We start from the raw sequence: 27,110 nt of genomic DNA on the forward strand, positions 1-27,110 counted from the left end.
TTCAAGGAATTTCTACTTTCTTTCTTGTGACCCAGAGTTTTTCCTTTTTTAAACAGGTCACGTGCAAAAGGCAAACATCATTTAAATCTGTACTTTTTTCCTTCTGGTTCCTCCTCCATAAGCTCTGCTTTACTCTAGAGAAATGAGGTCTTGTCCAGTGAGGGATCAAAACAGCAGGAGACATTTTCATTTTAGTGACAAGAGAGGAACAAATAAATGCTCTTCCTTATTACCAGCTTTACAATTATGGTAAGAAAGAGGCAGACGCTAGAGCCCGAGTCTGTTAGAGCCAGCTTGCTTCCCAAAGGAGCTAAAGAGAGATAGTTGTAAAGGACTGGAAGGTGATACAAGTCTTACTTGCCCATGTTTTCACCAGCTGCAACAAGGCAATGCTGATAACTGTTAGTTCTATACTCACATTGGAGATGTGCAAGGGTCAAGTGTCTCTCTGTAAGATGAGCAGCAGCTGATTGTCAGGGAATGTCAATATTGTCTTGGCTAAAAGACACAGCGAATTCCAGATAGGCAGGTGTGTTGGTTTTAGTCTCTATTTTGAATGTATGGATAGGATGCTTCAAATGCAGTGGCCTGAATTTCCATTGCAATGATTTTTTTTCAACTGTCTTGTTCTTCAAAGTACTCTTGACAGATAAGAAAAATGCAATTCCTTATCTTATAATCATATCACCTCTAGGGTGCATCTGGAATAATTGTGTAGTATAATATTTATTTCCCATTTCAATAAACTTCAGCTATTTTAGTAAACACCTAATATATTTAAAAGTCTGAAAATAATGATTGTATCATTTTGGATCTTTGCAGGGTAGTGTACATAGTGTACTGCTTTTGAGACAAAGAAGTTATAAATGACCATTAGAGATTTTAATACATGATGTATTTGACATCAGTGAAGTGAATCAGATAAGAGATACTTGTGACTATGTCTGCGTGATGAGAATAAACCAGCAGGTATTTAATTGGGAATTATTGAGAAAACAAACTTATGTCAATGTTCTGTTGCCTTATCTGACATCTGGTAAACTAATATATTGTTATCTTTATGGTGAAAATCACCATAAACCATTAAAGATTTTGAGAACCATTCAACTTCTTGCTTTCTAAAAAACAATAATTATGGTAAAATTTTTTCTTGTTAGCAACATTTTGGAATGACAGTACCCAAAGGCCAATCTCAGTAGAATCTGTTAGCACAGACAATAACAAATGTAAATTCCAGAAGCAATTTCCCTCTTGAGCAAGCAGGTGGCTGTGGTTAGTAGAGTTTGTTTTGTATTGCATGTGGTAGGATACAGTGGAGTTAATCCTGTGATTTAAACTATTTTATTGATCCCTTCACCAAAGAACTGAGCATCTCTTGCCTATTCTACAATTGGACAGAACTTTAAAAAGCATTATTCAGCTGTTCTGGATATTTCATAGAATTGGTAAAAATTATTGTTTTTTCTGTTTTTTAAAGATGTGGGATTCAGGGTGATGTCCAGATGGTACAAGATAAACATTTTAAGTTTTTTTAATACACAACTTCAGTATGTTTTTGATGGGTAGCCACTTAAGATTATACATTTGGTTTTAAAGACCAAAATTATTGAATCAAAGCTTGTGAAAGAAGTGAAAAAAATCACTAAAAGAAAAATGAAGGCTCTGAAATAGATGGCACAACATTTATTCCTTCACTGAAATGAGCAAGTTCAGGCAATAACATTTGGAGATGGAATCTCTAAGACCCATTTCAACTGTCAGGTTCTTCTTGTTAGATCCTTCAGTTTTGTTTGGTGTCAATTTTCTTTTTTAGTGGACTTACGAGGCAGTAGATAGGGGTGTTATGCTGGTCATTTAGAGACGGATGGATGCAAAGCCTATTTTTGAAAAGGCCAGACATCTCTGTCTCCCTCTTTCTCTATTTGCACAATAACTGTCTTTCAAATGCTTGTCACCTTTTAAAGTTTATATCACTTGTTGCAAAGGTTGTCATAGTGGTTTATTTTCCATCGTAACTATTCTCTGTGTAAGGCATTTCTTCCAGCATTCTCTTTGAAGATGACCTTTCCTTAGCTCAAGTTCATGCTCCTTGTCGTTATATTTGACACAAGCTCCTATAACCTTATAAACCATACCTTTTTTTTAACAATTCTTGTGTCACTTGACAAGATCGGCTGTTAATTTCTTTTTCCAAAGGCCAGACCTCATTCCTCGAAGGCTTTTTTTCCCCCATTATTATTATCCCAGATCTTCTAGTACCTGCATGATTGAGTGATATGGTTATATCTTTATTTTTGTATACTTCTCATAAAGCAGTGATTGAAAATGTGAGAAATGTTCCACATGTGCTGAGTCTCATATATATGCAATAATGTTCCTCTGACTTAGAAACAGTTCAAAATCATATAAATAAGTAGTATTAATATTTGTCACGTTTGAACCCATGGTACTATAGGCAGTTGACCCTACGCCTCAAGACCACCTCAGATAAGAAAGAAAGAAGGGTAATTGTAGTAGGCAATTCCCTTCTGAGAGGGACGGAGGGCCCAATCTGCAGAGAGTTGACCCTCATCGTAGGGAAGGGTGCAGTCTACCTGGAGCTCGCATCAGGGACGTCACCAGGATGCTCCCCAACTCAGTGCTGATTGTCCAGACAGATGGGGAGGAAGCTGCATCCCGCAGTCTCACGGGAATGAAAAAATATTTCAAGGCCTTGGGACAGATGGTAAAAGACTCTGGGGCTCAAGTGATTCTCTCTTCCCTCCTTTCAGTTTTGGGTTATGATATGGGAGGGAATAGAAGAATTCAGTCTGTAAACAATGGGCTACAGGACTGGAGCTACAGGCAGGGCTTTGGGTTCTTTGATAACAGCTGGTTTTACAAGATACCAGTCCGAAGAGTGACCTGGACAGGCTGGAGAGTTGGGCAGGGAAAAATGTAATGAAATATAACAAGGGCAAGTATAGAGTCTTGAATGTGGACAGGAACAACCCCAGGTTCCAGTGTAAGTTGGGGAATGACCTATTAGAGAGCAGTATAGGGGAAAGGGACCTGGGGGTCCTGGTGGACAGCAGAGTGACCATGAGCCAGCACTGGGCCCTTGTGGCCAGGAAGGCCAATGATACCTGGGGTGGGTTAGAAGGGGATGGTCAGTAGGTCAGAGAGGTTCTCCTACCCCTCTGCTCTGCCCTGGAGAGACTGCACCTGGAATATTGTGTCCAGTTGTGGCCCCTCAGTTCCAAAAGGACAGGGAACTGCTGGAGAGAGTCCAGCGCAGCCACCAAGATGCTGAAGGGAGTGGAGCATCTCCCGTGTGAGGAAAGGCTGAGGGAGCTGGGGCTCTGGAGCTGGAGAAGAGGAGACTGAGGGGGGACTCATTCCTGGGGATAAATATGGAAAGGGGGAGTGTCAGGAGGACGGAGCCAGGCTCTTCTCGGTGACAACCAATGATAGGGACAAGGGGCAACTGGTGCAAACTGGGACACAAAAGGTTCCACTGAAATTTGAGAAGAAACTTGTTCCTGGTGAGGGTAGCAGAGCCTGGCCCAGGCTGCCCAGGGAGGTTGTGGAGTCTCCTTCTCTGCAGACATTCAAACCCGCCTGGACACCTTCCTGTGGAACCTCAGCTGGGTGTTCCTGCTCCATGGGGGGATTGCACTGGATGAGCTTTCCAGGTCCCTTCAACCCCTGACACTCTGGGATTCTGTGATTAAATTTTCAGTATTTTGTTTTTCATGGTAGCTTCTACTTAAAATATGTTTGTATAGAATTGGCAACTAAAGAAATGAACCCATTTATGGACATAATCTGCACTAGAAAAAGTCAGTTACGTACCAAAAGCAATCTGGCTTTTCATCAACTGAATTGCTGTACAGGTTCATCTACCTGCTTTAAAAGTATCTGCACAGAATGGTAATTTCTCAAGATAAATCTGTGTTAATTTTCCCTCAACTTTGCAGTAATTGGTTTAAGTTATTTTTAGTTCTGTAGGAATGAATTTACCATAGGAAGAGAATAAAAAAATCTTCAAATTATTTTTAAACATTTATTTAACCATCTTAAATTGTCTTTTACATTTGAGGGCTCAGTTTGCTTTTGTGATAAGTAGTTTGTCCTGTAAATAATGCTTTCACAGGAACTAGACATTTGATGTCCTTGTTTATCAAATTACTATGAAGTACTTTTGTCTTTTGAATCTCTTGGATATCTTTTAATATCTTTTCCAAAAGCTAAGCTGCTTGGAAGGCTGTGTTCTGTAGTTTAAACTAAAACTGATCTCAATCTGATAAAGTATATACTTTATGTAGGATGTATGCCATCTGAAACTCACTGGTTGCTTGAACACTTAACTAAATAATTGTCTTAACAGTAGTTTTACCATTTACCCACAGTTTGTAAGTTGTAGTGTATCTTCTGTGCCTTAATTTGCTACTTCTTTAATGTGCCTCAGAATTCTGTTTGTATCTATATAACTTCATTGTTTATCTTCTGAAATCAACTCAAACTGTAAAATGTTCTAGCTCCTGATTGTGCTTTGCTGCAGGGCTCATTGCAAGCATCTGTTGATTTCTTTTGCCTTCCTGTAGGGGAAGGGACCAATTTAATAATTATCACATAAAATTTGTTCTGCACTCCACAGTATGATAGAAAACAGGCTTGCTAAGGAAAGTATCCTAAAGGTTGATTAGATAATCATATTTTCTTTAGAATTCTATAATTTTTAACATTAGCTGTGTGGAAAGATTATGAACTTTATTATAAATGATTTTGAAGCTTTTCATAGAACAGTATTTTTAATGTCTGTGACACATGCTGGTTTTGTCTTTATTAAATCCTGTAGGATACTATCAGATGGATTATTCTTGTGGTGCAACGTAAGTTATAATTCATTGGTGCTTTTTAGCAAGCAATCATTCTGTTTTAAAATACTATGTTTTCTTTTTGGTTATAGAGAAGTACTTTGTCTATTTGTCATGTCCCATCGATAGCCAACCCAGTGCATCAGTGCTATTTGCTTACTGTCAATGCTGCTTTTTTCTTTTTGTTTTGTTTTTTTAATTATTCGATCTTGGTAATATTCCTTTCCTTTCCTCTTTTTTTTTTTTTTTTTTTAAGTCTCAAGTCCAGTTGTGAAAAATGTAAATCCACTAAATATGATCCATCTCAGTGTTGACAAAACACAAAGTCATGGCATGGATGCTAAGAATGCAGAAGTACCATTAGTAAAACACTTCAGCACTGAACCACGTTGTTTGTATTTATAGGATGCTGGATCTTACTTAGATGGTTTGAGCAAGCACTGTCTGTCTAAGCTTGGCCTTGAAGAAGGTATTTTATTTCAGTGTCCATTCTTTATATTTGAGCTCTGTGCCGTCCATGAACAGGAAGATGAACATACTATTAATTACACAGACCTATGCAAAAGGAGTGAATCGTGTGGGTTTTTTAACGTAATACTGGATCCCATATCACTGTCATTTCCTAATTCTGCATATCACCAAGGTGTACTGTGGTGCAAAAGCAGCAGAATGTAGGAATTAATAAGGACTTCTTTATGGAAAGAAACAACATTTAAAAAGGTCTAAGGAAAGAATGCCCACATAAAACAACACAGTGGATTTAAGGATTCTTTCTGAATATGAGGAAGAAAAATCCAGACTCCAAAAGCTTATTTACACATACACACACATGCACATGCACAAAGCTGAAGGTTCATTCTTAGATCTTTTTTTGCCTCTGGCGTGCACTTGGGCTGCCAGGAACAATAAAATCCAATGCAGGGTCTTCTGTATAGGGATGAACAAGTCATTCTTGTCATAAGGGTCTAAAGAGAGAGAAATCAAACATACTGGAACCTTGATTTGCATGAAGGAGAAAATAAAAAGTAATATGACAAGTCTCCGCAAGATTGTTTTGCAGTATATAATAATCTTCATTGACTTTGACTAAAGCTTCTTAGTATTGTCTTGTGAAAACAAAAATGCTTTCAAACTATGTTAATATTAAGAAAATTTCACTCAGTCTTAGACCATGCTCACCTCAAATCCGATATCCCTGGCATGGGTCATTTTTCTGCATTGCTCGCAAATAGCTGGCAGTACCTTTCTGAGCAGAACAGGTCATGAATACAAAATATTAATAAACCAGAAACATGTAGTTCGGAGACAAGCAGTTTTTTAAAATTGCATTATGTATACTTAATGCCTAACTGACCTTTTCTGCTGTTTCTTAAATCTCTTAAAAATTCATCTAATTTCGAAGCCAGAGGATTAGCCCATTTATATGTAAATTGTCTTTAATTCATGCATTGATTTGAAAGACTAATCCAAAAGATCCTTTACCACAGGTGACCTTTTTAACACTGTACTTCTGGGAAGACTGTAAAGTGGTTTCTTATGACCTCACATCCACCTGTAGCATAACATATGCCTACTTCAGTCTGTATAAATCAGTCATGAGAGAAAGGTTTTCAACCAACATTGAATTATTAACACAGTAACTGTCTTGGTTACAGTTACAGTTAAAATGGGTCCTGGTTAAACCAATTATTATTTTCTGTTGGTGGTTTTGCTCACTTTTAGATGTTAAACATAAAGTTTTCACTGATTATGCTCCTTGAATGATAAAGAGTAGTATGATCTAGCTCTCAAATGGCAATTTCTAAAGATTCTTAATTTCAAAAAAACATTCAATATTTAGTATTTGCCCGAATTTCATGTCATCACAAGAGTTACTAGAACAAATATGCTAAAACTGTCTTCTACTGTTTCCTATAGTAAAGGTGAAACACTTCACTTCGCATAAGAGACTATGCAAAACTGGGGTTATGTCTTAGGGATTATACATTTGTTTTTATCCGTTCATGCTCCAGAAAGTGACTCTTGCTCTACATCTGCCACAGTGCACATTGCGCTGCATAGAGAACACTCACCTGATGTGATTGGCAGTCTTTTTTTTATTATTTTTTCACTCTGGCAGGTTATTACTGGGAGGCTCCATAATAATTCTGCTGGATTACTGCAGTTGTTTATTGCTAATACATTATATTGAAGAAAATAAATGCTATTTTTGTTCCAGATTTCCCTTTTCAAATTTTAGTTTTTCCAGCACTGGGCCCTTGTGGCCAGGAAGGCCAATGGTACCTGGGGTGGGTTAGAAGGGGGTGGTCAGTAGGTCAGAGAGGTTCTCCTGCCCCTCTACTCTGCCCTGGGGAGACCACACCTGGAATATTGTGTCCAGTTGTGGCCCCTCAGTTCCAGAAGGACAGGGAACTGCTGGAGAGAGTCCAGCGCAGCCACCAAGATGCTGAAGGGAGTGGAGCATCTCCCGTGTGAGGAAAGGCTGAGGGAGCTGGGGCTCTGGAGCTGGAGAAGAGGAGACTGAGGGGTGACTCATTCATGGGGAACAATATGGAAAGGGGGAGTGTCAGGAGGATGGAGCCAGGCTCTTCTCGGTGACAACCAATGGTAGGACAAGGGGTAATGGCTTCAAACTGGAACACAAGAGGTTTCACTTAAATTTGAGAAGAAACTTCTTGATGGTGAGGGTGGCAGAGCCTGGCCCAGGCTGCCCAGGGAGGTTGTGGAGTCTCCTTCTGTGCAGACATTCAAACCCGCCTGGACACCTTCCTGTGGAACCTCAGCTGGGTGTTCCTGCTCCATGGGGGGATTGCACTGGATGAGCTTTCCAGGTCCCTTCCCATCCCTGACATCCTGTGATTCTGTGAAAAATGGTACAAAGATCTAACATTAAAGATTGTTGCCTACTTGCATAGTCATCAATAAGACAAAAAATGATCTGATATTCTGAAAATGTATTTTAGTTATGATGTGTTTTTTGGACTAAGGAAAAGCAAAATCTGCCTTTTAAAAATTCATTTAGGCAATAAAGTATTCCAGACAGTGAATTTCTATATTATTACACAATAAGTGAAGATTATTTTTGTGTTGCAGGCTTCATATAATAAGACAAAATACAGTGAGTTATAATAAAGGAAGAATGTTTTGCTAGGTTACATACACTCATGGAAAAATGCAGTAACAGAAACAAAAAAGTGTGGAGATAATGAGCTCCAAATTGGCCTGTGTCTATAATTATAACATTTTTTCAGTTGTATCAGGGTAAATAAATATTAATGGTCTTTGTGGGAGGACAGGCCTGTCTGCTCTCTATTGACTAAAGAGATTTTCTTTTCTTTCCAGATGAATGAGAACAAGGTAGCACAGAAGTGTTGTTTTATCATTGCTGTTAACAAACATGCAGAAAAATACCCCAAACCCACCTCCCCACCATTTTTTGCAGGGTAATGTAAATTTTTTTCAGACAACGATAAAACCACATAACAGAAAAGGGTGCTGGAAACAGTAACACTTCCTGATAGATATTTTTAATAATGGAACTATCTACTTACCTGCTGTTTTAGTCATAAGTTGTTAATTATATCCTAACTTTGCTTGCAGAGATTTCCTACTGTTAGTAAGCTTTACATTGCTACTGGGTATAGGTTGTTTTTTTTTTTACTTCTGAAATATTGATCAAGCATTTAGTTACTATGAGTAAGTGGTGTTGTGTTGGCATATGAGGATCAAAAGGGTTTTATTTAATATAAGTAAATGTGCAGGAACACTGGCAGAACATGGTGAAAAAAGAATTTGGCATTTTGATGAGAACTGGAAAGGTTGGTAAAGTCAAACAGTTGTATGTTGAATATTTTCTTAACAGCAAGAAAAAGACGAACAAAATTCGCAAATCAAAACACAAGAAAAACCCCACAAAAAACCCTGACAAACCAACCAAAGAACCCTCCACAAATAACCCTCCCCAATCCTAATACAACTACCCAGAATCCTTGCGGATGGTGGGAAGACATGCCTAAGATCTTGCTTTATATAGAAGGCTTGAATGGTTGTAGCTGTGAAAATCACATGTGCAAGGGAACTGAGTACCGATATATATTAGTATCCTTGTCTGGTTTGCTTATGCGTTTGGTTACCCTTATTATTTGCTATGGTAATACAGTTGTCTGCTCAAAAATTAGAGATAATTAGGTAATCAAAGGGATAGCTGTAGGATAGCTACTGAAAATTAGCCGCTCATGCCAGCAAATGTGGTGGTATTTGTGGCTGAGCCAAGACCAAGAACTAAGGTGTCTAATGTGAGACTGGTAATTCTGGGCATTTTTCTGGGTTTAAAGATGCTCAGGAAAAACTTGCAATGGTAGCATTGGATTTAATTACCAAACCCAGGAGGTAGTGCCTGTGTAGAGGTTACTTTGTTGTGCTCTTATCATAGTGTGGTATGACAGAGAGTAGGATGTTGTCTGGTGTTGGGTAGGTGGCAAGGAAATACACATTTCAGTTTTTCTTAGACGGGTCTAAATACAGGCATAAACCTATGTATGTATTTGTTTATGTACATGGACCCAGAGAACAAAATACAAGAATAATAGTACCATGAAGTAAATAAGAGTGAGATCGGGTGAAAAAGTTTTTATTATTTCTAGTATTTAAACATTCTCATTATTTGTTTCTTCTGGTTGGATAGCGGTATGGCTAATAAGAGCTGTTTTTCATCATCTTCTGGAGTGTACATGAGAAGGATAGAGAAGGAAAAGCACAGAAAGACACCAACTTTTCAGGGTTTTCTGAATTAGTGAAGAATGTGTTGCACTATGAAGAGTGAGTGATAATACTCATATGTAGCATTACTACAGTTTGTTACTGTCAATCGGTCCCAGTGATAAAACTATTTCTGAAAGCTATGTCCATTATCCTACTCTCAGCTCTGGACTGGGGTTCTGTTTTGCCAACATGAAAAATGTTGGATTTTGATATTGGGTAGCAGTGCAGACAAAAAGAGACTTGAATCTTCAGCTTCTTCTACATGGAAATGATTCAGTTCTGTGTCTTGCATGCAGAGATTTATAAGGTCTAACCGTTACACATATAAAAACCTGTCTCATTTACTGTATGCTAAGTATATAAAATTAAGGACTTTATTTTTTTTCCTGTAACTATTTCATTGGTATTTTTATTTAAGTATAAAGAGGTGTTCCAGTAAAAAGTGGGAAATGGTGCTGTACCTACTGTTAACAGATGTGAAAAATTAGCTGGAGTTTCCAGTATCCATGATTTGAACTTCTTGTGTCCCTGCTTGAATGTTGCTGGTTCTCTTCACCATGGCGTATACAAAATGTGTCTCAGCAGTGCCTCGTTCAAGTGAAGCCTCTGTTGCAGCCAGTGGCATTTAATGGGGTGGGACTTACGACTTTATGGAAGTCAATTCCTGAGAGGTAAATTTATGTACAAACCTGGGAGGGTCAGGGAGATTGATAATGATATATTCACAGGGTGACTGTCAGGAGGGACATGACTGCAATACCAGGGATAAATGAAGATCTTGGCTCAGCAACATAATACTTCAGAGTGACAGCAAAAATAAGATGACAGAAAAGATTTGTATTGATCAAAAGAAATACTAGCCTTGGGCTAAGGGAACAAAGGGATTAACAAGAAGTCATGCAACTGGCATTCAGTGACTAAATTCTGACATGATTCAGTGGACACGCCTTGGAAAACCTGTGAATTCAGGTGTCAAGGAGAGGGTTTGATGGCTGTGTTAGTGCTGAAGTGTTCTTCAACTGGATGTAAACAGAAAAGAAAAAAAGGGTAGGTAAAGGGGTGTGTGAGGGTACGTACTGAGCTCCTTTCCAGTTTTTCTCAGACTGGTGTGGTGATGGCCCCAATGTCACGAGGTGAAGAAGGGCTGCAGTCACTTCTGTGTGCCAGGGAGACAGCTCAATGCTGCGGCTGCTGTGTGTGTGCAGGATGGTGTGACCTGCTGCCCACCAAACACACAGCTGGACTGCCCTTCATAAAAGATGTTCCACTTCACCAGGTTTAATGTTCTGCGTTAGCGTGCTTATGTTTTATGAGAGTTACACATGTTACAAGGAGAATGAGGACCCTTTCTGTAAAGACAGATGAACGTTATCCCTACTGTACTTTTCATGGCTGCAGTTGCACCTTAATACAACAGCAATACACTAATAAAGCAGGAAATTTATTTTTCCTCGGCAGAAAGGGGCAGTGGTGTTCTGTGGCATTGCTGAGGTGTGCAGGGGTGTGAGGTCTTGCCATACATGTCAGCTTTTCGGTGGCGGGTTCGCTGCTCAATCTAGTCATCTAGTAAATGAAGTGTAGTGCTCTGTGCTCCCTGTAAGCTTCTGAAATGAAGGGCTCAAGACTCTGTAAAGTGTTCTGTCGGACTTCTGCTGTGTCTCAGAGGAGCAGCAGCAGCGTATTAAGTAAGTGTATTAAACATAAGGTGTAGCCAAATTCAGACAGGTGAACTGTAGATGAAGAGCTGTTGGATAACCAAGGGAGGAGCACATCCATGTGGGGATGAGATGTCTGCAGTCTAGTCTTGCTCAAAGGATACTCTGCAGTGGTCCTCAGGATGTATAAATCAACAAGTCCATGCAAATTGAGATTTGTCTCTAAGGTTCTATTGCACTGGAATTTCTGTGCTTTTTCAAGCGTTTTTAGGATACTCTGCTGCAGAAAGCAGCTTACATTTTTGCCTTGAATTTTCAAATAAGAAAAGAAACTGTCCCTGCAAGAATTTGGTGGGCTCTAGACAGTGAACTGTCCCATTTTCTACATCAGTTTCAATAGCAATAAATGACTGAAAATCGTTCAGTTTGCCTGAAGAGATCTCCTTTAGCAGAGGGAAAGTCTCTCGTGGTATTCACCTATTCAATATCTGTTTTGTTTCCGTATCAGGCAAATGATAGAATGAGATGGGAATGTGGAATGGAGCTGACCCACAGCTTCTTGAGGGGTTGTCCTTGTACCTTTCCCAGTCCAAAGAAATATGTTTCTAAGGTGAGAGGCTTTCTGAACGTAGTCCAAAACCATCACAACAAACTTTGACTATGAACATTTTGTTGAGAACTGTTTCATGCTTTGACTCCCCCCTGTTCTACCTCCCCACCTCTCCTGCCCTACTTTTGTTTCCTTTGAAGCTGAAAATATCCCTGCTTGGAATTTTCTTTTTCTGCAGTTTTGCAGCTTCCAGAGTCTTCAATATTGACTTTGGTTTATCCAGTTGTAAATTTCTTCAACACATTTGTCTTTCTGTTCAAAAGGAATCATAGAACATAACTAGAAACTTTAACAATCCTTTACAGACCCTACATGAGGTGATGACTGATGTTCTGGTACTTCTGGTCCTTGTTGTACACAAATATTCAGCAAATAACCCACGAAAAGTTATCTTTCTAATTTACGAATAGTCATCTCAGGACCTTTACATCTTGCGTTTATTTTCCCATTTAAATTCTGATACTAGAGTAATTGGATTGGTTTTTTTGATGAAATTCAATTGGGAGCCTCTCATTGTTCTTCAGAAACTTTCTTTTTATGACAAGTGGGACTGATTTTGAAGATGTTTTAATTTTTGCCTCTTGATATAATAGATAATCTAAATACCATGCAATACCAGAGAACATTTTTAGCCTTCTGCAAATAGCATTTCTTGTGCGAATTCTGCAAAGCAAATGGTTTTGCTTGTCCAATTTGTCTTGTGAAATATGTAGTTAAACTGAAGTTTAAGGGTCACTTGTTCTTTTTATCTGCATCCTATTTTATATTTTAGATATAGCAGCTAGTTTGGGGCTAATTCTCAGTATGTGTAGAGCTTTAACCATGAGACATGTAGTTGTCTGATTCTTAAGTTCAAAGGTTTTTTTGTGGAAATGGAATATTTACTTGTTCATATCTCTAGTGAATTATTTTCGTCTGTAATTTCTGCTGCAGCATCTCTTAATCATTCTTGTAGAGTATGCTGGCTTTGCAGAAGAAAACCTGTCAGACGGGTCTAATACAAATAACTTGATAATATTTCAGTCTTGTCTCAAAAATGTTTAATGTTATCAGGCTATGCCATTCTGCATTACATGTAGTTAGGAGATTTGGAGTATGTTTGAAACTTTAAAGATGTGGTTATCAGCTCTGGCTGAGCAGCAGTTTAGTCTTCAATTTGGATTGTAGAGAAGGTAACTGGTGCTATCACCAAGTGCAACAAAGCTGCTTGAAATCAAGGCAAACACCTGTTGTGCAGCCTTTTTCTTTTGGGGTGAGCAGAAATCTGGTCCTCAAGGTCTGAGAATGGATTTCTGTTCCAATTTTTGTGTTTAGTTATTGTTGGGGTTTTTTTGGGTGATATTTAAATCTTTCAGTATCAGTTGGTTTTAACAGTAGATGTCCAGTGCCTCCACTACTTTGATATTTTCTCCTCCCTCTTGATATGAGGCAAAAGAAACATTCCACTGTCTTTACTGCTTGCTTCATATCAGGCAACTTGAAATTGGGTTTCCTTGGTTGCATCTTGTCAAGTGATATTTGAATTTGCTGTGGCAGAAGGAACACATGTTTAATAAAACTGTTTCCAGAGTTATTCTAATGTTCACTGATGATGGAAGGAATGCAAATCATTAGTTACACAACAGATCATTACTCTAGTTTTCTGTTAGGAATAAAAGAGGTAAAAGAAGTCCATGTCTGATCAATAGAAAAGGACCAAATTGGTAGGAAAAGTCATTTTGAACAGAAACATTTGATAACATCGCATGTATGGGAAAGTGAACCAAATATGTAAAAACGTGAAAAAAACCTTGAAAAATGGAGTTGACTCTCCTTTTTGTTTGATCTCTCTTTGTTTTTCTGTATGACAATCTGATTATTTTTTTTTTAATTTAAATCTTGTTTTGCAATGAGAACAACCTAAGTGAATGGATAGTTTGAGGGGAGAAGGTTGGCTAGACTCCTCTGTCAGTGTTATGTTGTATTCATGTCATACTCCTCTCAATATCACAATGAAACTACTTCATTGTGTAATTTCCATGTGTCGTCTTTTGCTTTTTTTTCCTAATTCTAATACCTGCTTGCTATTGTGTTACAGAAGAATGAAGGAACCAGTGTATTTGCATGAAGGTCATTTCAAATTCTAATGTCAAGGGTCATGATTAATTTTTGTTGTTATACCCATAAAGCTTAATTTCTGCATACACAAAAGACTGTGGGACAGGAATGCGTTTTGGAAAAAAACTCTTCCAGATTGGCCTTTCACTTTCTGTGACTTGCCAAATGCAAATTAAAAAGCATACCAAGTCAAAATAGTTCTCATATATTTTAATTTTCTACATCTGTTATCCATAGCATTTGTTTTGAGAACTCATGATGTCATAAAGGTTTCTGACAATTTAGATTCTTTCTAAGTTTACAGTCCTTTGTCCTTCAACCTTTTTTTTTTAGTTTTCTGTTTGCACATTTTTTTCTGGAAAATTACCCTGAAAGCTTTTTGTTTTTGTGAATTGTAAACCAGATATACATATATCTGCTTATTTGAATTAGTTCTACTTTTTTTTTTCCTGAAGGCAGAAATGTATTTGTTCTCAAATGAAATTAGACATTACTTAATCACTAAAAGGAGCTGCATGCATGGAAACTTATAATTTACTGTCATTACTATATTATCAACAGTAACAACAAAGCCACAGAGGTCACTTTGTTAATGGCATGAATGGATATAGGTTCTAGTGTTTATGGGCATGTTAAAGATAATTGAACACAACGTTGCTGTCTCTAAGAGAGGTGCAGGGTGATCTGAAATGCACTGATTGTTGGCTGGAACCAAATCCTGTGGATTCTTCCTACATGCTGCTGGGAAAGGTTAACCTGACTTGTTCAGTTGTTTATCAGCCTGGGTAACTGCTGGTGGCTGTGGCTCATGAGTGAACATGTTGCAATCAGAGAATCATACAATGTCCAGAGTTGGAAGGGATCCACACGGATCATGGAGTCCAACTCCTGTCCCTGCACAGGACAACCCCACAGTTCACACTGTGTGTCTGAGGACGTTGTGCAGTCTCTTGTTGAATGCTGTCAGGTTGGGGCCGTGACACCTCCCTGGGAGCCTGTTCAGTGTCCAGCACGTCTGGGTGAAGAACCTTTTCCTCATGTCCAACCTGACCCTCCCCTGGCACGTCTTCCTGCCATTCCCTTGGGTTCTGTCATTGGTCACTAAAGAGAAAAGTTTGGCACCTGCCTGTCCTCCTCCCCTTGTGAGGAAGCTGTAGACCACAATGAGGTCTCTTCTGTAGTCTCCTCCTTCTCCAGGCTGAACAAATCAAGTGACTTAGCTGCTCCTCATATGGCTTCCCCTCCAAACCCTTCACCAACTTCATAGCCCTAATTTCCATGTTAGCTGAATAACGCTGACATAATGTGATGTTCTGAGCGAGGAGCAGAGTTTCAGCACAACGGTTGGTCATCACCTTGGAGCATTTCTCCTGTCGTGGGTTGAACCTTGCTGTTTGTGTTGGAGCTCAGGTGCATCTGTACTAAGGCTGTCTGCAGAGCCATGGACTTTTCTTCAAGTAGGGAACTTGATACCTTGCAGCTGGCCTATATTCAGGGCCAAAAAAAAAGAGAAACTAGTTTTTAAGTAAAAGCTTATGTATGTTAGATAAATATATCTCAAAGTATAAGTGGTTACATTTAAGTTTTTTGTATAACTTTAAAAATGAAAGTCCAACAGGAAAAGGATGTTTGAAATCGTAAGCCTAGCTTAGTAAGCCGGAAATTTAGTAAGTGATTATGAGTTAAATATCTGCTATAGCTAAGCTGTCAAATGGAAGGTAATGTATTGAGTATTAATTGACCTTAATTGCTTGTGAAAAATCCCAGTACACTCTTTTCAAGCCGTATTAACAATTAAGAGCTGACTGCAAGTTTACTAAATACAAAAGGCAGAAGAACAGTGATTTTATAGGTAAGCAATGACATGTTATTTTGACAATGAAAAGAAAAAGATGTATATAATCCACTCCCCAGTGCTTTACTTTGTGTAGCAGACAATGATTAATTTGTGTTGTAAAGATTGCAGTATTAGGCATTTTTCTCTATCTATAGATAATATTTCTGTTTTGATTGTTGGGTACAGAAGTACATAACAAAGTATTTGATGCACTTAGCTGCATTGTATTCCATTGTAAGTAAAGGGATGTTATGCCTAATGTACTTTAGATTATAAAGAATAAGAAGCAGTATAGAACTATAAATACATACACTTTTTGTGCAAGGTGTTATTGTGCAAATGTTATTTTGCTTAAAATTGATTAAAGTTATACAGAAATATAATATGAATGCATAACTGCGATTTGTGAAATGTATAGTCAAGAATACAGTGTCAGACCTCAACATTTTAGTTACTAATTTGGGAAGAATAGGACAGAAGGGGATAACAATATGAATATACTGTGAATAAGTAGATAGTTGCATTTGCTTACTCTTTAACAGAAGAAATCAATATCCTGTAGAAATAGCAAAGCTTTGCTTCAATCTATGGACCAGTATGCTTTATGGAGATACTGCTACTTATTCCAATTTGCCAAAAAATATGGAAAGCTGTTTTTCCCTTTTGTGTGATCCTACATTATGGAGAATGTCTCACTTTAGATTCACAAAAAATTAAAGTATCAATTCCTTTCCCCTTACAGCAATTTCTTTTTTAAAAATCCATTTATAGATCCATTATGGAGGATTTCTTACTCTCCTTAAAAATGGCTACCCCCAGATAATGTGGAAAGATCACTGGTATGGACTTGTGCGGATCGGTAGGACCCAGCATATGGTGATAATAAACCAGATTAAATGTTTAGTATGTTAACTTAATAATAATTTACTCTGATATCACACTGTTTTACTTTATTAAGAGAGGGTCTGACTGCACTGTGATTCTGTGAAGGTTGGGACTTTGGCTTAGAATTATCAAACAACTTGCTGTTCTCTTCAAATGTTGAATAAGAATAAATTCACTAGATCGTGCTAATACTTGACATTTTTCTTCCTGAGCTAGAGGACTCTTATTAGAAAACACATCTGCCTTCATACAGTCTGAAGCATAGGACAACTCTCTTCATATTGATTATGGTTTTTCTGCTTCCTTGTTACTGATTGCAGAATTTGTTTCTAGAAGAAGAGAAAATAATACACTTTCCCCTTTATTTACTGCCTGAACATCTTTAGACTTCTCAGAATTTGCCCTTCCACGGGATTCTTCAGAGCACTTTTGGAAATCCATAGCTAATCACTTTGGTAGTGTACGTGCAGAAAGCGTGATATAAATAATGGCACAAGTAGAAGTTCTATTGACTTGAAAGTAAAAACAAAAACAAAAAATTAAGGAAACCTCAACATGATACTCATTTTGCAAATACAACTTTTTTATTTCTTATTAATTTCAGTGGCCTTTGGTTGATTTATTTTGAAATCAGTAAACTTAGGAACAAACGAAAAATATTTCCCTTCCATCTGTTCTTTCTTCCTATTTAAAAATATTTTCTTCCCCATCACTGATGATCTTTATTTGGTTTTATATACATCCTACCCTATTTGGGCAAAGTCCAGAGCATCTCATAGTGCTGCCTAGGGAAATTTTACCAGCATCAGAATAATATTAAGAGAAGGAATCAAGCAATTACTTTATTTCAAGGTAAGATCAGCATATATGACTAGATATTATATTACTACGTGTAGCAAAATTTCAAAGTTAATTTAGACTGCGAAGTCAAGTCATCCTTTTTCAAATGCATGAGAAGAGATGATTAAATTTCAGATTCCAGTGTAAATTAGCTTCTAAACATAGAGGTTTGCAGCTTGAATTGAATCAAAGAGTGTTTCAGAGGTTCAGAGTGTTAACTATTTGCTGATGGCTTTGCTTGGTTCATTTCTGGAAATTATATCTCACTGGGGTTGTCCAATCCACAGTATATAATAGATTAATGGTTTGGAACTTTATCTATAATTCTTTGGTTTTATGTTTAAACAGTTCATAAACTCTTGATATCCTTTTTTTCCCCTCTTGAATTCATTAAGAAAATACTATAAAGGAATGCTAGCCCTTTTCTTTTTTTCATATTTCATTATTTAGAAAATGCATGGTTATAGCAGTGTTCTAAACCACTGTATTGTAGTAATTTGAGGATGTTGGGGAGGGAAGAAAACAAGAGTCAGACTTTTGCTGAGTCCCTTCTGTTAAGAAGAGCTAAAATGGACAAATTCATCAAATGCCTGATGGATAGGGTGGTTACCATTTTAGGGCTCAGAAAGCTGATATGCCTTTGTAGCTCTTGCAAACCATGTAATTCTTGTTACTGTGGGTATGGCAGCTGCTTGGATACAATACAGGACAACTATTGTTTCTATTCTCTGACTTCTTTCATTAATTTATCTAGTACTAACCCTAATTCTAGAATGTGTTCTACAAGAACTGTGATTTCAGTATTTTAAGCTGGACACATCTAGATCTGTCCATGTTTCCTGCCATCAGCCATTGTCTTGACATTCGTAAGAGTGATTCTGTATCGTATTCACACAGAATTCTGCTCACTTCCCATGCAGTGGTTTCCCTCTCTATGCTGTTATATTCAATATTTCTGTTTCAATTCAGTTGGCTTAGATGATGAAATATCCTCCTTCATGAGAGCAGTGGCACGTGGAGGACAGCATTCTGTCTGACAGCAGCGATTTGAGATGCTGTTTAGGGAGGACATCTGGTTCCTATCGATGGTCTATCTTTCTTGTCTTCCTAGCATCCTCAGTAGTCACCTTTGATCTTTGCCTAGCAGCTCTAGTTCTGGTCCTTTAATTAGAAATTGAAGACGTTTCTAATATTTTTTAAATGATCTTTCCAATTTCTAAGACACCTTTGTGCTTTCCAGTTCTTTTGGTTCTTTGCATTCTCAATGGCAACATGGAACTTTCCTGCCTATTAGTCCTCTGTGAACTTGGTTTTATCAGTTTGTGCTCTCTGGTTGCTTCCAGGCTGCTTCCTCCTCTGTCAGTTAATAAATAATGCAGTGGAATTAAAGTATGGCCACCAAACCTAACTCTAGATAAATGCTTTTTGATATGGATAAGTGAGAAGGAATGAGTGAATACTGAAATAGGAAAAAAATGGCAGGATGAAATGTTCAGTTTAATTTTTACTTCCCCTTCAGGTACACCAAGATAAAAGCTTGTTAACTATTGAATGCTTAATCTGTGTTCCTGTGGAAAGATTTTCTTCATTGGTAGGTGATATGTGCTAGTTCATGAGTCTTAAGAAACATTTCAAACCACTTTTGACACTTGCAATTTTCATGTTCCTGTCATTACTGTTCCTTACCTCTTTCTTTAATGAAAAAAAAAGGCAGAGGGAACTAGCTTTGTCCAAAACACACAATGTTTCCAACATTAGCAAGTTGGAGATAAGCCCCATGTCTGTGGAACCAACTCTTCTTCAAATATTCAGCTCTTGGTGTGTGAGTACATCTGATTCAAGCCAAGGAGGCAAAGGGCCAACCCTGGTTTCTCGGTGTTCCCAGAAGCATCAGCTCTTGCCCAGCACTAGTGCTTGGCTTGGTAATGCCAAGTGTGAGCTGTTCATTGGCTTCTCTGATCTTAGTTTCCAATTCTGGAAATTATACTTTGACCAAAAAAAATCTGTATTATTAAGAAATTGAGGAAAACCCAAGTTGGCTGTATTTGTCTTTTTTTCCAAATGAATAGTAATATATATTTATATCGATCTATCTATATATATCTCTATATCCATCTATCTATCTAGATGGATATATATACATATATATAAATATTTATTTAGTTATTTTAAATTTTTCTCTCTCTTGAAGTTCAAACTGCTGGGCATCAATGTGAATAATTGGTACCTTTTATTACTTATTGTTCATTGCTCTTGCATAAAGAAAAATTACCTTATATACTTTACTCTCCTGGGTACTAAACAGGCTTTAGGCTTGCAAAAATTAGCAGCTATAGAGACTATCATTTCTGAGGAGGTTTTTCTTCTTCTGACTAGTTTCATGGAACTGCATTTTTAATTAACAAGTCAACAAGCACTGCTGTGGTGGTAGTGGAGCTCAGGTGAAACGTAATCAGCCAAACCCATAATTTATATAAAACCATTTTAATGAGTGGAATTACTCTAGAGATTAATCTGTCTTGATGTAAAGCGAAAGTGCTAGGAAAAAATAGTTGCTATTCTACTTCCCTTGGAAGTTACAGCTGTTTTCCAAAATGTTTTAGAAGCAGTTAGGATTTAGATGTTAGAAACTTCTATCCTAGGAGCTGGTCAATACTTGAGGTTTATATCCAGCACAGTTTTGATGTCAGATGAAGTATAGAATGGGAGATGGAAATTCTTCTTTTCATGTGTATTAATTCTAGTTCTGGTTCCATGTGAGTTTGTCTGAAAAGAACAAGGAATTAATTTTAGAGACCAGCTTGAGACATTCCTACTGGCGTGTACTAGAAGCTATTCAGTGAAGGTTTTGCAGACTGCTGTCACAGTATTTGGAATATATTTTAACTCTCCTTTGGCTCAAAGATACCCTAATGCTAGTAGGCTTTGTATTTTCATGTAAATAATAGGATAAATGTGAAGCTGTGTAGTCTTGAAAGCAGGATAAGGGACAGGGTGTCATATGTAAATTTTCTCTCCAGCTTTGTCACTGTTAAGACTTCTGCCATGTTATTTATCCTTTTTATTTTTTGCCTTGTTCAGTAAAAAAAGGGAATAATGCTGCCAGCTTAATCTTGTAGAATGTTTTGAAGATGAGGAAAACTTACAGCACGGTGGTGTCGCTTATCTAAATGTGTTACTGGCTAACTTCAGTTTGGAAAACAACTTTGATCTTTTGGGAGGGAGCGTTCCGAAATCTGGATCCTGCATGTAAGACCTGGGAAAGCCTGGGCTTTGGGAGACTGAGTGAGAGCCTAATTGAGAAAATGCTGCTGCCACGAGAGCCAACGGTGGTCGCTCACCCCACCGCAGTGACTGCTCCATTTTTTGTAGTCCTCGTTAATTTTTAGTGATAGGTTAAACATTTTTTGAGAAACTAATCTTGATGTGGAATTATTCAATTCAGAAAATCTTGGATTAATTAATCATGGATGATTTTAATTTAAGGAGTAAATAAAGGAATTAGAAATGTAGCTGAAGGCCGCTGGTGGTGGTTACTCCCTCACTTGTGTTTCTCTGCCATTCTGTTTCCTTCTTACGCAGTGATAAAAGCTTTTGCTTTTAATGCCAAGCAGTATATTCTGGAAATGCGAGTTGTCCTTTCATTTCGTGGATGTGTTTGGAGAAATGCTTTACCCATGAAGTGAAGAGAATGGGTGGATGGCACTTATCCACAGCAGCTATTAGTTCCAATTTAACAGTAACATCTGAATAAATATGGTTAGATACCATGAAGAAAATACTGAAATGCTTGTTCGGTGCTTTTCTAGATGCTGATATAGGTCAAGACTGTGACAGCTGAGGACTGTGATTTGAGATAAGATAGCAAAAACTCTGTGTGCATTTGAGGTCTTTGAGCCATTCAAGTACTTTCTTCAATTACTTGTTTTTTCCCCCCATATACATTGTTTAGATAATATACTTGTAGAGGAGAGTGAAATAAAAGGATAAAATATAGAAACCTTTAAAGTGTGTCACTTGGTAAGGTGAACACACCCAGCAGTAGCACACTTCTGTGAAGTATTATGCCAAACATTAACATAACACAGAAAAAAAAAAAGATATAGACACTACAAACTTAGGTCATTGGTTGTAGCAGGAAGGGTGTTTGACATAGTACTTCATTGATTCCTGAAGTGGTAGAAATGGAATCCAAGTAAGTGTATTGATGTAATGATAAAAAAAAAAAGAGAGCAGAATGCATGTGATGCTATTTTGTGTACGGTATCCTTTGAATAACCTTTTCTGTTTTATAGTTCATACTGCTAGTCTCTGTATTATAACTTGTTTTTCAAGAAAGGCATTCCCAAATACCAGGTACGTGGGGCCATGGACATTTCCAGAATTGTCTCTCCTAATTTGTGCTGATCCTTTTTTGTTGTGAAAATGGAATTGTGGCCAACTACCAAGCTCCTGCAAGGCTGAGTGTTTCATGCTATTTGTACTTGTGTTCAGTGCCTGCAGGCAAATTTTATTAGAATCAATTAAAGAACAGAAAACCAGGAACTCAGGAATTAGTTGTTTTGCAGTACAGTTAGGACTTGTTTTGCTGTACTTTATGACTCCATGGAATAATTAAGTAAAATCCAAATAATCAACTATGATGCATTGGAAGTAAAAGGCATGTGCCGAGAAAGGAAAATGAACAAACTTTATATAGCATAAGCACAATGTTATCCTCATCACACAATGAACTTTTTTTAATGTCCTAGACTTTACCAGTTCATTCTTGTCATGGGATCAATGCCGTATTCCCTGGCCTTCTTGCCAGAACATCTGAAGTTCATTATTCTCTGTTAAGATATTTAGAAGCTGAATTGAGCAATAGCATTTCATTACAAAATATAATGATTGGAAAGAGGGCAAATGGTCATATCCTGAATCTTGTTTATCATTTAATTCTTTATTACAATAAAGCAGCAATTGCATATGCAAAGTGGAACACTAATTACATTCTGCATTTCTGTATAACAGTATAGTAGTTTTATCAATGCTATTTAGCTGCATAATGTACATAGCCCAAACTATGGTACAGAAATAAAAATAATCTGTTTAATTTGCTATTAATGAATCTACCAAATGGAATGATATGAGTATTTTCAGAACAAGTGTTAATTACAAACGTCATTTGCATATTTCCCTATGTTGCTGCTGTATTTATTTGTTGACATTGGTTATAATCCTTTTGAGGAGAATTTCTCATAGTGGGATATGCCAGGAGGCTCATGCCAAACTGTCTGGATTTTGGCCCAGATATGCCCCTTCTTCAGGATCCTGCACTAAGCCACAGAGCGGTCAAGATGTTTCTCAGTTTTTGAATGTGGTTTTTCTTTTTTTTTTTTTTTTTTGTTATGGGTGAGTAGAAAAAAGAAAGCGGAAGAGATGCAATGGGAAGTTGTTTTTTCTCATGCACTAGAAACATCGTTTTATCCACTTGCTAATTATGAAACAGATTAGGTCTGAAATACCAGCGATTTATCAAAGCTCTGTTCTCGTGCATCTCTTTTAAGAAAAATTTTGCTGTCATAAAGGGATTCAGCAGTTTCCTCATGAAGGCTGCTTATTGTACCTGCTTTTGTGGGAGGAGCAAAATGGAAAACCCAAGCAGTTGGCAAACATAGCATAAGGCTTAATTATCCAGTCACTGTGTGTATTGGGGAAGGAAGCGAGGTGGTTGTTAAATACACCCCAAAGGCCAGCAGCAGAAAGCTCCCTTCCTGAGTTCAATCATTGTCTTAGTGCATAATAAACCATGATAGAGAGGTGAGAATTATTCATTCGTGGCCAAGGCTTTGTTCTGCAAAGGTAGCTGGAATCAGATAATCAATATAATCATTATTGCTGGATGTTATCTTGTTAGTGAAAAGTACCACTGATTAGGTCTCCTTTGTGGGCAAGGAAAAAAATGTTGCTAATATAGGCTGAATTCAGGTATGTTGACTGTCTCTTGAAAATAAGTGCTATATCATCTCTTTGAATACATTTTTGTTTGCTTTTGAGCAGACATTGCTTTCACTGTAACCTCAAAATTCCCATTGTTGTCCTGATTTTATTAAACCTTCTGGCATTCCCTGTTCATCATCATCTTTAGTAAACTCCAGTAAGGCTGAGAGAGCAACAAGGAAGCTTCCTTTTCATCTTTTACCTTTAACTAATTCAGTATCTTACTATTTTAAAACTATGTTGTGTTGACAAGAAGCTACTAGCCCAAGTAACAGTTTGCTTAGGAGAAGCTGAGCACCTAAATTACTTAGCTGCTTGCATGTCTGTCTCTTCTTTGGTAACTTAATTCTAGATGCCTGAAGTTAACTGGTGTGTATCTGGGTTTACTTAAATTTCTCTCACTCCTGTTGTCTCTGGATTGAACCATTGCAGCCTGTTAACTTTCAGTCTCCACATACCCTGGCCTCAAGGAGGAATCATTTGATTCTTGTGTTACGGCTCCTCCTAGGGATACAGGAATTTTAGTAAAAACCATGATTGCTTAGCAGGTCTGAGGCATTGCTCTCTGCAGTTGGTAGTGAAAATAAGAACCGGTGGATTCCCCAACATCGGATGCTGGTAAGATTCAGCTGGGCAGAGTGCTGGGCCATCTTGTCTAGACGGTGCTTTTGCCCAGAAAGATTGGACCAGATGATCCTTGTGGTGCCTTCCAACCTGGTATTCTATGATCTTTTGAAAATTGTGGATGACAAGTCAGTGTACATCAGCTACCACTCAAGGCATAATTCCGGCTTTCCATGGCTGCTAATCCCTGTGCTTTAACTGTTCTAAAATGCCATCGCTTCTTTCCTGATCTAAGGCTTCTCCTTTCATTTGTTTCGTACTAAGTTACGTTTTTGGTTGGAGATCTCAAAGATAATCAAATATCTGAAATGTTGTGCCTTAAACTGCTGCGTGCTATTAGTTTCATGCTTGCATTTGTTTTGCTTAAAGGCATTATATGTGTACTGTCCTAGTCTATAATGCCTTATATCTTTTATCAAGAAGAATATTCAGTAGCATGGGTAAGGACCCATAGTTTTAATAATCCTTTCCCTAGCATCAGTCATTGGTTTGCCTCTGGTGTTAACTCCCTTTCAATGGAGTTAGCAAGCAACAAAATCAGATCTTTTAAATTTTTGTCTGTTGTCTTGTTCCTTGATAATTTACTGATTGTCTTTCTCCTTGTTTGTCATCTTCAAGAAGAGTTGCAGTAGCCTGGAAATTTCAGTTTCTTCACATGAGAAGTATATATTTGAGGGGAAGGTAAAGAAGATGCTGAAGACTCTGCCCCTGCTTTGCTCTTCATTCTTACCAAGTCTAACGTGATTGTGGTGAAGTTGTGCTTCACCTGACTCAGAATTTAGTTAACTTGACTGAAATTGCTTTGTTTTTCCACCCTGCTTTTTCAACTCTAATAAGCAGAATGAAGATTGCTGTTGAAATATGTGCACTTTCTGTTAAGCCACATGAACCCATAAATCTTTTTGCTAAGATTCGAAAAGTCAGACATTAAGGGGAATCAGAGAAAGGGTACTGGCTGGTCAACAGAAAGTTTATCCAATTCAGTCTCATGGTTAGGCTTATTAGGCTTCATGTCTGCTTCTTTGGAAACAGATACAGCCATTTCTTTTTATCAGCTGTGGCCCTAGACTCATAGAGTACATGCATTAACCAAGAAAATGGTCTGCCTGCAGTTTACTAGTTTAGTCCAGATTTTTTTTAATGTTACACATGTGTCTTCATATCTTTCTCTTAGCCGAACTAGCATCTTGCCTTCAGTTGTCCATTGTGTATCTTCCACTTGATCCAAATAGACATATGTATGTATAAGTGTATACATATGGCTGCAAATACTTCTGTAAAAATAATAGTGTATTGCCCTGACCACTCAAAGAAGGAACCCTTGTAGGGGGAATCCTAATAGGTTTGCCAAGATTCATAAGTGTCTTTTGTTGCCTTCAGGCAAGATTTGATTGTATCACACGATCCTTTGCCTTATTTACACTGGCTTTTTTTGCTGGTCTGCTTATATTTATTTTAAAAATAGTGGCAGTATTAGCATTTTGCAGTGAAGGGTTTCTCTTGAAGGAAGAGTTCCTGTCATGAGCAAAACAGATTAATCAGCTTGTAGTGGATCTGGATAGTGGAGTTTTTAAGAACAAACAAGACTAGAGCTTTTACCCTCCTTCCTTATCACACTTGTTCCCTGCGAGCATCGTGTTCCCAAAGTCTTCCCTTCCCAGCTGGGACATCATTGCTGCTCTGGGAAGGTTGGACAGAAAGTTGTGTCAGTTTGTGTTGCGCCACTGCCTGCAGTTACTGGTTGACCACTGCTTCTCTTTTGGAAACCTTCTTTTCAGCTTCCTCTGGTTCCCAGAAGTTCAAGCTGTCTGGTTTTCCCAGTTGAAACAGTCTATGTGCAAATGCACAACATATCTTCAGCCTTCTAGTTGGTGTTCCTGTCTCACGAGAGGAGGATTCAGGACACGCCACTTCTAGTCCAGGACTTAACAAGATTTCCAACCAGTTCATACTAGTTGCAAGTACCAGACTTCTGCTTAAGAACAGAAGTTCAATTTTGGACATTCGCTCCCAACAGATGCACACATTCAATTATCAGCTGCCTATAAACATTCGCACCATAAACATTTTTCCCACGTGCGGAAGTTTTGTATTTGTGTTGGTAAATCACAGCTTTCCCAAAACAAGTTAGACTTTGCTGGTTGGTGTGTGTGTGTGTGGTGGTTTGACTTTTTTCCAGATTTGCATATCTCCTTATGTTGCATCATTTTCCTAATTTCCACACAGATTGTAGTGGAGGGCAAATTTTCATCTGCACTCTCTGATCACTTCCATGAAGGAATGACAAACTGTCTACACTCCCACTTCATGAACAGAGTTTGGGGTGAGATAGGATGTTTGTCTATTTTTAGCCCAAGGTTGCAACAACATAAGTATTAACTGCTTAGGCCTGAGGTGCTTGTCCACTATCGATTTTTTTACTTGGCAAAAAAGACACAAGTGTCTGTATTTAAGAAAAAGGAATTGGGAAGTACTGTCTTACAATAACAGGACCACAGTTGACATAGAAGAAAGATTAATATTAGCTACATCTGACTACTTGGTATTCTATCTTAGCATTTCATTAACATTGTAAGGTTGTTTAGCACTTAGTTTTCCAGGGAATATGAAGTTTAACGTTGAAAGATGCCTAGCCTGGCAATTCTGTCCTCTGGAGAGCTTAGAAACTGCTTTTTCTGGGGACCGAGTCTTTTCAGGGTCCCTGTTGTTGGTCCTGTGCTAATTATTCAAATAAAACTTGGTTTTCTTTCAGTAGAAGTCAAAGGCATTTTTGCTTAATTTATATTTTGAGGATTTGGCCTGGAAATGGAAATGACCACTTGGACAGTAAGAGCTTTTTGAGTTTCACCAATACTAGGGCAACGAAGATGCTGAAGGGAGTGGAGCATCTCCCATGTGAGGAAAGGCTGAGGGAGCTGGGGCTTTGGAGCTGGAGAAGAGGAGACTGAGGGGGGACTCAT

The 27,110-nt window shown here is 37.9% G+C and overlaps 1 protein-coding gene across 6 annotated transcripts in view; it reads left to right on the plus strand.

Moving 5' to 3' along the window:
* Window positions 1-27,110, plus strand: part of FHIT (fragile histidine triad diadenosine triphosphatase) — a 565,652-nt gene that overhangs the window by 93,861 nt on the left and 444,681 nt on the right. For 3 of the 6 annotated variants that reach the window (XM_071813289.1, XM_071813287.1, XM_071813288.1), the window contains exon 2: window positions 21,354-21,398. The exons of the other annotated variants lie outside the window; for them this stretch is intronic. The gene's annotated coding sequence lies outside the window, so the exon portion shown is untranslated. The remainder of the gene's footprint in view (window positions 1-21,353; window positions 21,399-27,110) is intronic. 6 annotated transcript variants of the gene reach the window in all.

Source organism: Patagioenas fasciata, chromosome 10 (genome assembly GCF_037038585.1).
Source record: "Patagioenas fasciata isolate bPatFas1 chromosome 10, bPatFas1.hap1, whole genome shotgun sequence".
Taxonomy (NCBI): Eukaryota; Metazoa; Chordata; class Aves; order Columbiformes; family Columbidae; genus Patagioenas; species Patagioenas fasciata.